Here is an 18,688-nt window from a genome sequence, read left to right on the forward strand (position 1 = left end):
ACTCATTCTCTGTTTCAAAATTTCTGAGTACTTCCAATGGTGGAAAACAAATGGAAAACTTTTTAATAATTCATTCGAGCGGGAAGCGTACATGCAATCAAAAACTCCTATGAGATTAGTGCTACTCGACCAGTAACCCTTTATGTGTCAAAGTCTTTTCTAGGCTCGGAGGTCTGAATGCATCGCATGAAAAATAAGATTTCATGATTTCATAATCCATAAGTACCTTTCCCATATTTTAAAATTACCCCCCCCCCCCAAAAAAAAAAAAAAAAAAAAAAAATGTACATAGTCCAAAAGCTTGGTCAGTTGAACTTTGATTTGGAACATATTCGCTAGCCAGGGATATGGTCCCATCCCCCTCTCTTGAAGGGGAACGGATGTGAGGCAGGACATAACATCTGGCTAGAATCTTTTGGCACGGAAAAGGTTCAGGGTGGGGAACGAACAACACGGACTAAACTGTAGGGGTAGGCAATTACATAATTTCCCCCCTGCAGTTACACAAAGAAAACGATATATGTAAATTAAGTGAAAAACATAATTCAATGAAAATAAAATTCTAAAACAATTATTTTAGATAAAGATAGGTCTTATGGTTACTAATAAAGTCATGCAATTGACTAAAACTCATATGTATGTAGTCATGGTTTCTTAACCAAGTCTACTGCAAATAAGTAAGAGAGTAACGACTGGTAAGTTCGGATAAACAATAATGTTTCAGATTTGGCGAGATGCCTTCCCAACCGCTATTGTTAGTGTTAGAAAACAGCCACAGCGCGTCCATGGTAACAAGCGATAATCAAGGCGTATTCGAATAACATAATGATCTCGTTCTAAAAATCATGAAATATCTGCAGATCAGTAATTAAATAACACTAAAAAAAAAAACAACAACAAAAAAGAAAAACAAAAAATGAAAAAAACATTCGAAAGCCCTCCTTATTTCGGAATTTCTAAACTCGCCAATCCTTTATGTATGAAAAAAAATTTGTATCGTCGACATGCATGTAGAAATTTCAATTGAACTTTTTATATATATATGGAGTTTGATTTGTAGTCCAGATGGCTGTGTAAAATGATATGGAATCGATGCTTTTGAGTGTCATTTTTATCTTGATATACATTGCGACAATTAGGTACATTGTACAATGTTTATGCATGACATCTGCAGAACTATGATGCACTGAATGCATATGTATCTATGGTTCGAGAGAAAGATTCAATGTCAGAAGCAAGGTCTTGAAAATGGGTTTCCATGCTATTGTTTGCTCATTTATCATATTTGCACGATATTAACATTTTATTCAACAAAAAATGGTATTTGGGTTCCAAACCAGATCATCTGGACACGCAACTGATATTCATTTTGAACAGACGACACAAGCCATTTCCCTCCCTGCTACATATGGTGGACATGGTGTGGCTCCATTGCATTTGACATGAACTGCATACAATAATGATTTGCCTGCATTGGTCGAAAATGATTTAAGAAAGTCAGGACTTTCATCCACACAGACAAAATCGGATGCAGCTTTATGAGTTGGGTGTCCAGAATATAAATGTCCAGTGTACTCCCTTTTCCAGTCGCCGAAGCACTCCGTGCGGCCTGGTATCATCATAGTCACTGATGCCTTTGATGTATAGCATACTGCACATTGAACCAAATATAAATGGTATTTTTTATCAAATGATGTATTCTTTAAGTCGATGTCATAAGTGCTGAACAAAGTGGCACCAATGGAGGGCATGCTTTGAGCATCTTTACTATCATACAGTCCCCACTGAGGTTCATTCGGAAGGCATAGTTTGTTTGGGGCTCCACTAGTTCAAAACGATTGTCCACCTACAAACCCTACAAAAAACTTGTCAAAATCAATACTACAATATATAAAACTTTAACTGCATTTTACATATAAATGAGAAATCAAGAAAACCTAGATTCGAGCAGAAAAAAAATATATAAGGATACAAACCAGACAGGGAAAATAAAACACACACAGCAAAAAACATTAACCAAAATAACACTTAAAAAAAAACAAAAACAAATTCGCAACTCACAAAAAACTTGGAGCATAGATCAGGTGCACCGAATGAGTAATCGTCCTCTGCTTTTCCAGAATCACTTGGAATGAGTTGCTCATAAAATTTCAAGTCCGTGTTTATCTGTGGTTATATATATGGTTTACCTATTTATAATTTTATATCAACTTATTGTCATTTGAACCTTACTATTTGTGCCTATTTATAAAGAGAACGAAGAACATTTAAAACATGTCTCTAAAATACATTTTCCCTGTCAGCTCTAATTACTGAGGTCATGATAAACCACTTTCTCATATTTATTTGCAATATGATATTATTTGTTTGTTTATCGTCATTTCTGTGCTTGTGCTAGGATTTATTTATTGACACTTATATATCTTTTTTGCATCTGCATCAAACTGGCCCAGTAGTATGTTGCGTCATTTCCTGTTTAGATGTCTTGACGAAGAGTTATCAAATATTCATTCCCATCAACAAACATATTTTACAAAACTTCTATAACCTGATGTTTGCAGATTGGTTGATACATGTTTTCATTAAATACTTGTAGGAAATTACCCACGTTAGTTCATAAAATTGTTAAACCTCATTTTAAAGAAAAAAAGATAAAGAAAATATATATATATTTACCGTTGTAAATCAGCTGTGAGTCATTATCAGTACACGTTATTCTTCCCCACTGTGTGTACGACGTACCACCTGAAATAAAGTTCATGCCAGAGCGCGTTTAAAGATTTTTTTCAGCAATACAACATTGCAGGATATTCTCTTAAATTTGATAAAAATGAAAAGGTGATCGTACGTAAAGATTTCAACCAAATTTTACCTGTAAGTGTTTTTCTTTATCTCCATGAACTTAATTATGGCTCAAAAGCTATTACAGACAAAAAAGTTCAAAAACAGATGATAAAATCCAAAAAAGATGTTGTTATCTAAAACACACACACACACAAAAGAAAAAAAAATACGCAGGGGCGCATCCAGACAGTTGTAAAAAGGAAGGCTACAAGAGGGGGTTTCCCAGGAAATGGGGTGCTAGGACATTACTTACCTTTTTTGATAAACAGAGGTAAAATAAAGTAGAATAAAGTTAAATTTAAAGGTATACATCTTTTTGTAGGAGTAGAACGTTCGTGTGTTATCATCATCAGAAGCAGTGACAAGTGCTTATGTTAGCAGCATAAAAACTTGCAATTCCCTTTGTGATGCTCTACACAAACAAAAAAAAAACTTTAAAAACATTAGAATTATATTGGTTGGTGGATATTCATGCGATATTAAGAATTTTGAGTTACTCAAACTACAAAGTGCCATGTAAATATGTAGATAGTAGCAAAGGAGTTAAATAGTTCAAATAGCAAACCGCCACGGAAACACGAGCAACGAAAATATAGAAAAGAAAGTAAGTTTTGCAGTTAAAGTGGAAGAATCAGGGGATGTAGCTTGAAGAACGCATTTCAGAAGTAACTGTCAGATGTGAATGCACTTCTTTTAATACCTCAAATCAGATCCGCTACAATGTATTTTTAGTTACACATTAACACAAAAGTGATCTAATTCACTGAAAATTATGACGGTAGAGTGGTTAGAAAAGTTCATTTTGGCGCTTGAAAAAAGACAGATAATCATTCATTCAGGCGTCTACTATGCATTGGATCACTTAGGCAAACATCAAATAAGATACGGTGCTCTAAAACACAAATGCAGAGAGACAGAAGAGGACGTGTCCAGCGTGGTTTTCTAGAACTCCGGCCGATACATGTGACATACAGATGAATTAAAACAAATATGGTAAACTACGGAAGCCCATTAGTGTTAAATGTTGTTTTATTTCTAAGTAGTTATAACGACGTACTATCTTGTTATAACGAATGAATTTTAAAACGAGTTTTTTAGTTGTTTGCACGATACAGTTAATCGTTATAACGAGTAAACTAAGAAAATATTACGGGATATTAAGTCCTTATAATAACTTTAAAAAAATAAAAATAAAAATAAAACAACACCTGACACTAATGGGCTTCCATAGTAAAGGGATATTAACCGTACACGCGAGGAAAGCTTTATTCATTCGGGTCACTGATGGAAGTTCATAAATATTTCGAATGACAGAAAGAAAACTCAAAGTACCGAGAAGAGCAGGAAAAGGCATACAATTGGGAAAAACATATCAGATAATTATCAAAACGACAACTTTGAATGTATGGAAGATAGGTGGAAATTCTTTGCTTCGTAATTTCGAAGAACTGGCAAAAAAATGTAGTTACAGCATTCCTTTAAATAAAAGAATAAATACGCAAAGTAATAATAGTTAATATGAATCATTTATGACTCATGAACAGCAGATTCTAAATGGGTGAAGATGTTATTGACATTTATTTCTTTTGACGAAGCAGCTGATTTTAAAATACAAAGATGAAAATTGATGCACCAAATTAAACTTAAAAGCAACAGATGTAAGAAAACCCCAAAACAAACACAAAGAAACCAGGGAAATTAAACAAGAAAAGACGTATATTTTCTCATTCAGTCTCGAGGGGATTACAGGATTTCTCTACTTGAGATAGTTAAATTTTAGATTTTACCCCACGAGCTTTAGTGAATGCTTCTTTTCTTTGCAATTTATTTGCTCATTGCCAGAATAAAAAAAATATTTCAATTGATGAAACGATCCTTCTGATAACTCTTACAATGGTTTCCATTGAGTAAAAATTGTCGGATGACTACTTGTTAGATTTTTAGCCCTTTTAAGACGAAAAAATAATCAGGTGAGCGAGTCGGACTTCTCTGAGCCCCTTGTGCTGATTTCACAATTAGCAGAATAAAACAACTAATAAACAAACACATTTTAAGCTATTGTGAAAAGAAGAATCAGCTAGTTTGTTAGTATTTCCAGCTTATTAGCTTACTATCCTTTTACACTTTAAAGCCAATCTATATTTCACTGTAATCAAACAATAGTCATAAAAAAAGCAATATTTCATAACACTTACTTGATTTAACTGTTCTCGCCTTTCTTTCAAAATCAAGACGGAGTTCAGTCAAGCGCCTGGTAACATCAGTTAATGACTTAGCCACTTCCACCGACACCTTCCCCTGCAATACTGGATTTCATCATCATAATTGATTCCTCTGTGGTGGTTTTCAGTTCTGACAAAAATGCCTTCATATTGTGATCAACAGTCGAATCAATGTAATTTTTCAGTTCTGTATTTATATCCGAGAGGTCTAACTTGGCTACTAACGGAGCTTTCAAATTGTCCAGCAACGGGAAACTAATTGCTGAGCAATCGCCCGTTCCGCATTGTTCAGATTGACACCACACGAGTGTATATAAGAACAAAAAAATGTAATTAAACAACATTTTGTACACTCAGTTACAAAATAAACACAAAAAACCTTATATTGATACTATTAACTTTAAGTGAAGGTGATATATGTATTTGATGATGTCTAGTTTGCTGTGCGTAAGTCGTTCGTAAAACTATTCTACTGTTGCTCACTTTTATAGGTTTGACATAATTTGTGGTTCCTTTTGCATCATTAATTAGCCCAACCCTTTAGAAAGGACTTTGACATGTAATTTAAGACTTTGTACATTGTGTGTTACAACGAACACTAATAAGCATGGTAAAACCATTAAATAATAGATTATAATTACATCATTAAATTACATAATGGAATTCTCATAACGTAAAAAAATATGAGTAAGATTTCACCTTGGAAGCACAAAGAGTCTGATTTCAGTTTGACAGGAAGTTACATCATGCCAATTTCTTCAGTGTTTAGTGTTGCCGAAAAGACTGGGACCCCCTCAAAAAAAAAAAAAAACAAAAACAAAAACAAAAAAAAACAAAACAAAAACAAAAACAAAACAAAAAAAACAAACAAACTGCATTATTAGTAAGCTATTTTCGCATTTTCCTTACTAAGATTTTTACATGGTACTCAGTAATTACTTTTACAATACAGAAATTTTACTCTTTAGACGTTCTGTGCTAAATAAGTGAAATAATACAAAAATTGAAAATAAGCCAAGACCCGGGTCAAAAAAAAAAAGAAGATAAAAGAAAGAAAAAGAAAAAAAAAGAAGAAACTGTAAAAAACCCGTCCCCCCAAAAAAAAACAACAAAAAATCCCAACAAAACAACAACTACAAATAAACGAAAGAACAAACACAAACACAAACACAAACAAATATAACAGTAACAAACAAACAATACAAAAAACAAAAAACAAGCAAAATAAATTGAAATTGTATAAATTTCATGAATCATAATGACCACACAGAAAACGGAAAGAATGTGGCAAGTAATTGGGGTGCTTTGTGAAATGTCTTTTTTACGATTGGAACAAAACTCAACAGTGCACAAACATGGACAAGCGTAGCTGCCGATAAGCTGTTAGTGGCGACGGGGTGCCAAATAACTTTATTTTCTCTTTCGCTCCGTAACTCCGTATGAGTTATAAAATTGACTTGGAAAGAGTACTCAAGGGAGCTAAGATTCTAGCGGAAGTCAAAAGAATGTAATTCAGGGACATGGAAAATAGACATACACAACAAAGAACATAAAATAACCCAAATAATACATACAATAATCCATACGCAGGTGCTGAAGGGATGTTGCCACAGATGAAAGTAAAGTTGACGATACGAAAACTCTAATTGTAGAAGTCATAGATTAGATAAATTTTACACACCCATTGCGCTAGGCCCGGAAAGAAATCATGACAACAAGTTTTTGTCTGTATCAATTGACATTCAATTAAATACTGCTACTATTTGAAAAAGCACAGTGAGCACCAAACATAGTCCATAATGATAAATAATTGTTTTTGTACGTACAGTGTGAAGTCCGCATACAGTGCAGATATGTCTTCTTATCTTTGACACAACCACGATTGGTTCATATCTGAATTTTGAAACACAACATAACAGACGAGTGAGGAAAATGCTCTTATTTACCATCTTTTTATATTTGCAGATGGTCTCTTCTTTAGCTGAGGCCAGTAACAGTGCAAAGAGGATCCTTCTAGATGACCCAGATATTGTTCAGCAGCTGGTGCAGCTTAAACAGGAATTTAATATTCTTAAAACCAGTTTAAATGCCGCACAATCAGACATTACTAACCTAAAGGCAAACTTAAGCGCAGTTCGGTCTGAGCTGACCAAGCAAAAGGGTATTAGCGCAAGTTCATTATCGAAACTTTATTACCATTATCTTTCCGTGGTTAAAGTTCCTTTTTAGCACACCTGGCCGAAAGTCATGTGAGCTATTGCCATCAGTTGGCGTCCGTCGTCGTCGTCGTCGTCGTCCGTCGTCGTCGTTAACAATTTTTCAAAACTCTTCTCCTCTGACACTACTTGATCAATTGGAACTAAAATTGGTATGAATGTTCCTTGGGGTATCCTGCATAGAACTAGTTTGAGGATTTGGCCGCCGTTACTAAAAATAGAACATTGAGATCAGACAGTAGTTTTTCGCATATAGGTTAGGTTTAGCTAATTTCTGATCGAGTTAAAGTGTTCAGCATGATGATATCTATCTGTGGTCAAATTATCGTTGTAATCCGTTAAGCCATGTTGTAGTTATTGCCCTTTTTCAAGGGTGTTTGCCATTTTTAATGTTATTTCTTTAAAAAAATCTTCTTCTCTGACACTACTTGACCAAGTGGAACCAAACTTGGTATGAATGTTTCTTGGGGTATGCTGCATAGAACCGATGTGGGGATTTTTTATCCGTCGAAAAATATGACTAATAGAACAGTGGGGTCAAACAGTAGTTTTAAGCATATATTTCCAAAACCGTTAGATTTAGCTATACTCTGACACCGGGTAAAAGTTTTCAGCATGAAGAGATCTATCTGTGGTCAAATATTCGTTGTAATCCATTAAGCCATGTTGGAGTTATTGCCCTTTTTCAATTTTTTTTTGCTATTTTTAATGTTATTTCTTTCAAATATTTTCTCCTCTGACACTACTTCACCAATTGGAACCAAACTTGGTTCGAATGTTTCTTAGGGTCTCCTGCATAGAACTGACGTGGGGATTTTTGATCCGTCGAAAAACATTGCCGCCGTAACTAAACATAGAACAGTGGGGACAAACAGTAGTTTTAAGCATATATCTACAAAACTGTTAGGTTCAGCTGAATTCTGACATCGGGTAAAAGTTCAGCATGAAAAAAGCTATCTGTGGTCAAATTTTCGTTGTAATCCATTCAGCCACGTTGAAGTTCTTGATCTTCTTCAACGTTTTTTGCTATTTTTAATATTATTTCTTTCAAAAATCTTCTCATCTATCACTACCAGACCAATCAAACTTGGTATGAATATTCTTTAGGGTATCCTGTATAGAACTGACTTGAGGATTCATGATCTAAAAGTACTAAAATAGAACATAGGGGTCAGACAGTAGTTTTTCGCATACGTTATCTCCAAAAGCGTTAGGTTTAGCCGAATTCTCTCAGTTGCTGAAATGATCCTTGTTATAAGGCCTAAAAAGTCTCCAGGGATAAAAGTTGTCAGACGACTTGTAAGAGTTATTGCCCTTGAATGGTGAGCGATTCAAGCTCCTGGGAATCTCTTGTTCCTGAAGCCATACAGAAATATGATTCTACCATTTTCCAATAATACTTTAAATAATTAAAAACTGTATAGGGCAGGGTTTGCCAGGTGAGCAGTTCAGGCTCTCCGAGAGCCTCTTGTTGCTAAATATAGTATATTAATGTATCAAACTGGTAAAATACGATTGAACCAATCTATACTATATTGTGTTATAAAACTTTCTCTTTGTTTCACGCCATCATGACTTCTACAAGGGCTCTATCAGCATTTCATTTTGGGGAAAGATTAATGGAAAACCACTATTTGGTGAAAACTATTAGAATTTAAACGTCGATGGCACTTACAAAAAAAAAAAAAAAAACAAACAAACAAACAAACAAAAAAAAAAAGATATATGTAATAAGGAACTCACACGATTTAATGTCCGTGGCATCACAAAAAATTGATACAGATGCACGAAAAGTGGGTTTGCCCACATGTAATACCGGTTATTGTTCGAAACGCGTGTGTATCCCGAGATGTTACGGTTAAAAATGTTTAACTATTTGATAGAGCTATGAAAATGTATCTGTTAGATAAATGATTTATAGACGAGAGTTTCAAGGTAACAGATCCATGCTCGTAGCACTTACATCCTGTTGTAACAGATCCATGCTCGTAGCACTTACATTCTGTTGGAGTTGCTTTAAGTCTATTGTGAAACTGTATAATTTGTCATTGTAAGAATAGGCTTAGATTGTATTTTTGGGCCAAATTCTGCTATAAAAAGGTTTGTGTTAAAATAAAACAGAATGTAAATCATTAATGACAATATTAATAATTACAATACTGCATGTATGGTTTGTCAGTACCAATGCATTTCAATGAACGGAATACATGGTTATCATTGTTTAAAAGTACGTTAAATTTCAATGGGAAAACAGTAATACATTTCAGAGTATATATATTCCACGATTTGTACGCATACGACACGCAGACATTATTTTCTCGATAAATGGTTGTCATTTTTATATATAAGCATAATTTTGTATTAAAAAGTGTTCACCATTCTTGCTAAAGGCGGAGACTAGAATACTATTAACAATATCAAAAATCACAATTATAAGAGATAAATTAAAATTAGGTAAGGAAAAAATAAACATAAATGGAAATAGACACTGAATATCGGCAAAAAATTACCGAAGCATAGACAACGGGGCAATTCAAATACATCAAAATCGAAATACACGACCAGAACGTGAAAACGGAAAATAAAAACGACCTACATAAACAATGCAGAGAACCGAATAATATAGAATACGTATAAAAACTGAAGATAAAGAAAACAAGACGTAACACAAAAAAACCCTACAACGCTAGGAATATGAATTCCAGAATAAAAGTGGAGTGATATCAGATTAACTCAGGAATGGTAAGCATGTCCTGCTCCGCCAGCGGTACCCGTCATATTTCAAGTGAGTGTAATCCGGTAAATTAAATAGTCTAACAACACTATTGCAGCTCCCCGACAGTAGTTACAATGGGGACCCATAAAAACAATTCATATTTGGGCGATCTAAGTCAATTTAACAATCATGATGTCAATAAAGGAAAAATAGAAAATCATTCAAAACGACAAATCAAATTAAGATAATCGAACACCACTAAAACATAAGGGATAATATCAACTAAAATATTTTCAATCCAGTTTATTAAAAAATTGCACTAAATTTCTCTGAAAAATACCTTGCGGAGTGTATGTGTGGTAGGATAGATAGTGTGACATGCAAATTCATCTATATGTATACATGTACATGATATTAAATTATTGTAACAATTTGCAGAGGAAGCAATTGAATTTTATGAGTGTATGATAGTGCTCTATTTTATGTTATATTAATGGAATCAATTGCAGGTTACGCAGCAGGACAACACTATGCAGAAACAAATATGAGAGGAGGTCATGCCAATATGCTTTATTTGCCGACTGATCCTGAACTTTCTAACATAACTTCAAAGGCACATGATAGTTTTGTAAATGGGACAGAGTACGAGGAAAATATTCTGAAAGCTGGGGCCCATGACGAGGATGTGCCTTGTGCTATTGCAAAGGTCGAATACAATGGCATCTATTATGATCCCAGGAAGAAAAACTTGTTATCATGGATGGAAGAAGGAATATTCTGGTTTCTTAGTATCTGATCATTATGGTTATACCGCGTCTACGTACATTTGTCTCGATAGAAACATTGAATACATTCCGGGTGGTCAGTCTAATACCGGCGGAAGACGAACACCAAATGCGGGTCATTGTCCTTCCCACCATATGCAGATAACCTTTTAGTGAACTGCGTTGTTTGCTCAAAGTTACGGTATGAAAACGTTCAATTTATTAAACATACAAAACAGAATTATGGTTTTTTTTTTGCTCTTTAGACAAATTTGGTATATTTATTTATTCTTTACTTATATGACAACCAATGAATCATTAGGACAAAAGACTTAAGTCATCATCCAAACTTCAAGGATTACTTATAAAATAACATTGGACCTTCCCAAATGAACTTGAAGTCAAAGAGATAACTGATACTCCATTGTTTGCTTCACTTCTAGACCTTATTTATAATACATATGACCTAGGACGTGTGAAATCGAAGCCTTTTCATAAAGTTGATTATTTTGTTGTTCCTTATAAATACTTCTTTTCATAGTTGCACTATACCAAAATTTCCATCCTATGGAGTAGAATTTTAACGGTTGTCGTGTATTTAATTTTAACAATGACGTATGAGGTTTTAGAAGATCAAGGATACTGTCCAATACTAGTAACTAAGACAAAGCTATGCTAATTTTTTGTTGATATTATCATCACTACAGAAGAGTAATGGTCGTCATCTCAATTTAATTGACAGATATGAAGTTCAAGGTATCCTCTGTGTGGGGATTTTAGTCACTAGCATGGTGACGAGTGCCGCTTGTGGATCAGACCATGCCTACTCTTTCATAGCTCCTGACACAATTCCTGATTTGTAGAGATCATATTGCGAGTGCTTCAAGTATTTTGTTTGCTGGGTTGTTGCTCTTATCTGCATATTTTTCATATTATCATATTTTGTTAACATTACGGTGTGGTTTGTTTCTGTTTCGTACTTCCATATTTTTGCCAGGTCTTTGGATTCTTATGTATCTGCGTTGTCCTTCTCCTTTGCCGATATTTCAAATTTATACGATTATCGATATGACAGGATGTGAAACATCTGTTTCCTATACGATAAATTATTTCCTATGTGACAGATGTTAGTTCTCATTCACCGGATCTTATACTAGCTGACCAATCCAGAGGGCACTTCGGTTTTTAATGGGGTGCGCTGTAAATTCTTTTTCTTTGTTTTGTTTGATTTGTTCTTAATAAGTCGTCTCCCGGAGTTGTTTCACCCAAGGAATGTTCCGTTCGGACACTCGGTATTGCTACTTAATTTTCACATACATTAGAATATGATATTTTACGGGTTGTTCGTTCTTATATTCTTTACTAAAATAATTCCCTTTTTTGTTATAGTACATTCCTTTTGCAAACCATATAGAAAAGGTATAAACACCAACAAAAATAACAAGTTGAGTGTAGTTGACCTATATTTATAATTCCATTCAATTTGGAAAAAGAACTTTGAAGAGGCTATACAAAATACAATAGACATAATTAAAATCGTTTCCACTTAATAGAGTAATCAAGGGAACCAAGATTCTTGCGGAAATCAAAAGAATGTAATCCAGGGACAAAGACCAGTTTATAGAAAATAGACAGACACAACAAAGAGCAAAATAACCAAACTGATATATATAAAGTAACAAAAGTAAAATGAGCAACTGAGCAATGATATAAACCACATAAATAAAATAATTCTACCTTCATATGCACACAGTTTTTTTTTGTATTTTTACAGAGAAAATAATTCAATCAAGCAGAACTGAAATAAGAAACACATATTCAAAATAAATCTGTTATTTTTCCTCATTATACATATGACTAATACATTTCGCATTTTATAGTTTCCATTTAAACAAAGTATTTCGTGCTCACCCATATTTTGTGATATTGCATACTTGACGTTTTGATTACAAGTGCTATTGCACGGCTGATGTCAGCTGTTTACATTCACGATAAAAAAGACTTATATGTAGCAAAATTGTCAGAATATCATCTATAAAAAGGTATTTACACGAACTTGCTCACTTAAAAAAGGGTGTCCAATAACAAATACATTCAAAAAATGGTTATACTGGATTCAACAAAATTATGTGAATCACAATATATTTTTTTAGTCGTGATTTCAGAAGTGCAACTCACTCAGTGGGAAGTTCTTCAATTTTTTTACAGAAAAATGTATTTGAACAATTATGCCAGCTTGATGAATGTAATATCATGTTTTTTTGGCCTCGGTCATTATCATTTAAGTGTACCATAAAGCATGATATCGTATGCACTTAGCAGCCATAATTGTATACAAAAGACGTAACATTGTGAACATGTGGTTCACATTGTTTTAAAAACGAAGAACATCAATACTATGACGAGGAATTTACCCTATTATCAAGACAACTCTTAAATGATATAACGCGGACTAATATTAAAACAATCCTTCTACATATGATATGTATATTCCACGATTAATGTTGAAATCTATGCTAATCACAATTTGCCAATTTGTCAATGATTACTGTATACAGTGTATTTATATACGAACATACGCAAATCTTCAGCTACTATTTTCAAAACTATTGATCTGAACATAATGTCAAGAATAAATTCACTTTACTTAGTTTGTGAACTGTTGCATGACAGAAATATGTTTAATTACCGGCCTGACAGACTTATCATTTGATTCTTTTGTTATTAACTTTCAGACAACATATAACATTTGAAGCACTCATAGTTTTAATAGATTGATTGCACATTTGTTTTGGTAAAGTGCTTTGCCTATTTCGCAGAGCCGGTTTAACCCTATTCTCTAAAATTCGTGTTTCCGACTAACGTTCCGCTAAATACTACATCACATATACCGAGGATATAAGAACAATATGTTGCTTTACCGAAGTGATAATAATCGTCTTTAATTTATTTTTTTACGAGGCTACATCAGTTTTTAAAGACCCCGATGTAGCAAAAACATTGTCTACTATACATGACAAATATGTTGTCGTACCAGCAGACAAAGCCCAAAACAACACTGTTTTTGTCTGCAAAACGTTTTACATCCAATGCTATTATCAGAGGTAGACGTAGAAAATAATAGCAGTGATAAGACCTATACTGTTACCATACTCTCCAAAGAAGAGATTGTGGAAAACCATAAATCTGTGCTATCCTCTTTTGATCTCTCTACCAAGGACGATGATTGTGATTTACCACCTATGTACTGGATTCCCAAACTCCACAAGAATCCATACAAACAACGTTTCATAGCTGGATCTACAAAATGAACCACCAAACCTCTTTCAAAACTTTTAACTTCTATACTAACAACTGTCAAAGAGGGTTTGCAGTCCTACCACAAAACTTGTTACTCCAGTAGTGGTATTAATTCAATATTGATTCTGAAAAATTCGAAAGATATTTTGGAAACAATCAGTTCAAGACTATTATCTGAATATAATAGCATTAAAACCTATGACTTTTTCAACACTGTATACTTCTATTCCCCATACTCAGTTAAAATCACAACTTAAAACATTATACATCGTTGTTTTTAAAAAAAAAGATGGTAAACCTAGATACAAATATATGGTTCTTGGTAGAGATTCCTCATACTTTGTAAGAAATAATTCAAAATCATCTTCCAAATATACAGAGGAAAATGTTTACAAAATGCTGGAATTTTTAATCGACAACATATTTGTCCAGTGTGGTGGACGTGTTTTTCAACAAATGGTCGGCATTCCAATGGGAACAAATTGTGCTCCTTTACTTGCTGACCTATTCCTTCACTCTTATGAGGCTGACTTTATAGCTGATCTGATCAGAAAGAAAGAATATCGTTTGGCTAGATCCTTCAATCTCAGTTTCTGCTATATGGATGACGTATTATTTTTAAACAATCCTAATTTCGGGGATTTGATACATCGCATCTACCCAAAAGAACGTGAGATAAAGGATACTACAGACACTGTGAAGTCAGCCTCTTATTTTGACCTACACTTAGAAAGCGATGGTAAAGGGAAACTATGGACCAAACTTTACGACAAACGTGATGACTTTTCATTCAGAAACTTTCCTTTCATCTGTGGCAACATCCCTTCAGCACCTGCGTATGGAGTGTTCATATCACAACTCATACGTTATACCAGAGCTTGCCGAAACTACGCACTAGAACTCTAACAAATAGGCTTCTGGAACACGGTTATGTTGCTACAAGATTGAAGTCATCACTACAGAAGTTCTATGGTCGTCATCATGAACTCGTGGTGTATCCATCTGCACCATGAAAACTGATTTATTCAACGGGTCATAATTTTCCTTTCCTCGTTTGTCTACCCCGGACTTGACTCTTTATGAGCAACTCGGCGGGTTTTTCTAGAAAGACTGAGGACGCTTACCCTACCGGTGCACCTGGTCCATGCTCCCAGTTTTTAGTGGAGTCCAAGTTGCTCATTTGCTTTTGTTACTCTGTATGTATGATTTTATTTACTGTGTGTTTTCCATGTAGGGTCTTTGTCCCTGGATTACATTCTTTTGAGTACGCTATAACCTTGGTTCCCTTATTTACTGTTACATAAGAATCCGCGTTATATCATTTTGATAAACATTTTTATTCAGCAAAGAATTTTAACTGTAGGGTTCATTACTGATTAAGATAATTTTTTATAGTTACAGAGTTTGTAAACTGACCGATAAAGTAAATTCTTCCTTTCATTTATTTTTTTTTCTTTTAACACTGTCATCGTATTTTACTGATGATTGTATCAAATACTGATAAAATTCAGTTAAACATATCGTCGTAAATCGTGTCTGAGATTATAATCAGTTGGTGAAAAATTGCTCTAATCAAATGATAAATGATATAATTTCTTATAAATGTATGAAATTAAGTGCTACCACCTGGACGTAATATATAATGTCAATTTATGTAAATTTTTAATTAAAATATTGCATTAATTTTATTTTGTCGCATTTGTAATCAATGCAAGTCTTTTTTTGTATGATCATTATCTTGGTGTTCTGATATTTCTTCATTTTTTTTTCAAAATTAAGAAGAGATATGACATGGAAAGATTACGTCTAGCATCAATTGAATAGCAATGCCAAATTCGCCACAACCACAATCACCACCTCTAGTAATCCGCGAATTTATTTCTCTTTTTGTAGAATTCGATAACAAAAAATTCCATTGCTATATGAGCAGCAAGCGACTTATTGGGCGTGTCTTTTGTGTGTTTAAATTAATGCTTACCTTAAATCATGCAAGCAAATGCAGCTAACGTTCCGTTGTTCAGCAGCTGTTTTCAGTAGCATGAGTGAACATCAAATTCATATTCAATAAAAAATATTAGACGTTATATTTTATTAAAGTTATATTATATTGCGTACAAATTACTTACACACGTAAACGGTAGCACTCGCCACGTGCGCCATCATGTATGAAAACAAACAATGACAATTGTGAATGTATGAGACGTTTCAGTCCAGGCGTTGTACCAGTCCATGTGTGACTATAATACAAATAACTAATGCCATATTATCACCGCGTGAATGACGACACAGTAGTCCTTACCTATTTGGTGAGTATGATTTAGGCATTGCAATTCGACACTAATATGAATAATGTAGCTCAATGCGTAACTTTATGGTTATTCTACATGTTGATTTAATGCAATGGAGTTTAAAGGATTAACCCCGTCGCAATAACTGAAGAAAGTTGCACAAATCAAGTTTTTTTAAATGATAGTTCGAGAAGTAGACGAACAAAACCAATATATAGGAGCTATCATTCTTGTATGAATATATGATATATATATATACATATAGAAAGGTCTGAAAAATTCCCAACGATGTTAAAACTGTCAAATTTGCGATGCAAATTTTTGGTCGTTCCCTCCGCGGGACTCGAACTCGTCCCGCTGTGACATCTATGGCGACACCACCTGCACAAAGTCCAGCGACCTAGACCACTCGGCCAGCTAGGCTTTATAAAAAATATAGCTTTCGCCGGCCGGGTTATTCCTCCTCGTATGATTAATCTAGGGCTGTAACTTAGTACACGATGTATGGTTGTAAGGGACAGTTCATCTAAGTGTTATTATGTAGGATAGAGGATCAAATTAATGATGCATGTCACAACAAATCAATATTATACAACATCTCAGAATGTGACGACTCTATTCGCTACACTTCTCCTTCGGATCAAATTGATACAGGGAAGATAATGTAAACGTATAGAAAGCTCTGAAAAATCCCCAACGATGTTAGAACTGTCAAATTTGCGCTTATTGTGATAATACTGTTCGATATAATGTGCACATCATACAGAAAGTTGAAAACATTCATATGATTGCTATCTATTTTATTTAAATACCAACAGATCAATGCCACTGCTTGTGGATCAAGGGTCCCCGTCGGTATTCACCAGGAAAGTAAACAGATTCGTCTTACACGTACGTATAATAGAATTCAAAACTATTAAATCACGGAGGCGCAATTCCTTGAATTGTATACGGTAGAACTCCATGTTAGATTTGACTTCATATTTTGGCATGTTTAGGGATGATTATTTCTTGTATACTCTTTATATTGGATTCAGATCTTCCTTTGTTTCTTATTTTAATGCTTCTGATGAATGTTTACGCCTTGGAACATGTTTACAGCATACCAGAATTTGCAATATTTATATGATTTTTTTTTGGTATGATAAATCATAACGCAACTATAATTTGATTAAAGTTTTTCAGTTTAACATAATTTAAAAATTTAAAATAAGTTTTTAGAAGGTGTTTGACAAATTTATAGAAATGAACAATAGTGCTATTCTTATATCATCTCCTTTAATGTTATTCGCGTGATATTTGTCAATATTGATATATTTTTTAATTAACCACTTGTATAATACTTTATTTCTATAAAGAAATACAAAAAGAATATCTGTTAATTTTTTTTTTCAATAATGTTCCTGAACGGAAACTATGGGAATCCAGAATTTTACTTCCAGTTCGTTCATCGTAAAGCAATAAAGGATTTTTAAATTGGTCGATGTTTCTGCATCAGGCATGCAATTTTCCATCTTAAAAATTGGAAAGCAAACCAAGATTTGATCGATACGGGTTCTCCAAAATGGACGTGGAAAAAGTTTAGAGATAAATTTCAATGGCAATGAGATTTTCATGTTCTTATGTCGATTAACTAGCGGACTGATCTAGTAGGGATGACTGACAAAGACTCATTACTGTTTGTGGATGATATGGGACAGGGCATCATTTCATCAAGCACTCAATCCGTGCATGTAAATCCTTAAAAAACGAATGGAACTTAAGTGCACATACGTCGTAAAAAAGCTTTGTGAAATGATCTCCTGGTCTGTAGCTGCAATTTCCAACTGTGGTGCCGGTTGTGAAGTAATTTTTATTTGTTTACCGAACGACGATAAATTGTACACGTGCTTTTCCGAAAAAAATGTCGATAGAACAGCTAGCCTAACGATTTTACCCAAATATTTTAATTCCATGTGTTCTGATGTAATACACTAAAGAGCTGATTTTTTAAGAAATATTATTTGGTTTGTCGTTTCCATAATTAGTGAACGATTACAAATTAACAATACCAATCATATGTATTGCAAATTTCGATAAGCAATGAAATATGTTAATTCATGTTTTTAATTGAGCATGTGCGAGCAGAGATTTATGCTATTTAGAGACCTCATCTGTTTACCAAGAGAACGTGTAACGCCATGATAACAATATAGATAAAACATTGTTATCGCTCTTATCGCGACAAAAACACATACCATGGACTATAATAATCTGTGTTTTTTTTAAAATTTATTTTGGATATTTTTTTGACTCGCAAATATTTTAGAATTACCGTCACATTGAACAAAATTATCTA

The 18,688-nt window shown here is 33.9% G+C and overlaps 1 pseudogene across 1 annotated transcript; it reads right to left on the reverse strand.

Annotated features, from left to right (window-relative positions):
* Window positions 1–1,093: 1,093 nt before the first annotated feature.
* Window positions 1,094–5,157, reverse strand: LOC148620368 (uncharacterized; annotated as a pseudogene). Its single transcript, XR_015921339.1, has 3 exons — window positions 5,040–5,157; window positions 2,677–2,745; window positions 1,094–1,855 (listed from the first exon to the last, which is right to left on the reverse strand). The product of XR_015921339.1 is annotated as an uncharacterized LOC148620368 (transcript).
* Between the last annotated feature and the right edge of the window lie 13,531 nt (window positions 5,158–18,688).

The sequence above is a fragment of the Perna viridis genome, chromosome 4 (genome assembly GCF_037379345.1).
Source record: "Perna viridis isolate PV_CMFRI_1.1 ecotype Kerala chromosome 4, ASM3737934v1, whole genome shotgun sequence".
Classification (NCBI taxonomy): Eukaryota; Metazoa; Mollusca; class Bivalvia; order Mytilida; family Mytilidae; genus Perna; species Perna viridis.